Genomic DNA, 938 nt, shown 5'->3' on the forward strand with positions numbered 1-938 from the left:
TTCCATTTTTATTTATATTAAATGAAATTGATATTTACATGATTAAGTGTTTCCAACATGTTAAGCAATCAAACTTGTTAAGACTTGATTAATTGAAATAGGTTTCATATAGACAATTGACCACCCAAGTTGACCGGCGATTCACGAACGTTAAAACTTGTAAAAACTATATGATGACATATATATGGATATATATATAGTTAACATGATATTATGATAAGTATGTATCTCATTAAGTATATTAACATTGAACTACATATGTAAAAACAAGACTACTAACATAGGGATTTCGAAACGAGACATACATGTAACGATTATCGTTGTAACAAAATTTAAATGTATATATATATATATATATATATATATATATATATATATATATATATATATATATATATATCATATTAAGATATATTAATACATCATAATATCATGATAATGTAATAATTTAACATCTCATTAGATATAATAAACAATGGGTTAACAACATTTAACAAGATCGTTAACTTAAAGGTTTCAAAACAACATTTACATGTAACGACTAATGATGACTTAACGACTCAGTTAAAATGTATATACATGTAGTGTTTAAATATGTATTCATACACTTTTTAAAGACTTCAAGACACTTATCAAATTACTTCTACTTAACAAAAATGCTTACAATTACATACTCGTTCATTTTCATCAACAATTCTACTCGTATGCACCTGTATTCGTACTCGTACAATATCCAGCTTCTAAATGTATTTACTATTGGTATATACACTTCAATGATCAGCTCTTAACAGCCCTTGTGAGTCACCTAACCATGTGGGAACCATCATTTAACATCTAGCATGAAATATCTCACAAAATTACAAACTAATGGAGCCTATATGGAGACTACACATTCACGTGAATATGAGAGCTCACAAACACATTCACTTTGCAATTTT

This window comes from Rutidosis leptorrhynchoides, chromosome 1 (assembly GCF_046630445.1).
Source record: "Rutidosis leptorrhynchoides isolate AG116_Rl617_1_P2 chromosome 1, CSIRO_AGI_Rlap_v1, whole genome shotgun sequence".
Lineage (NCBI taxonomy): Eukaryota > Viridiplantae > Streptophyta > Magnoliopsida > Asterales > Asteraceae > Rutidosis > Rutidosis leptorrhynchoides.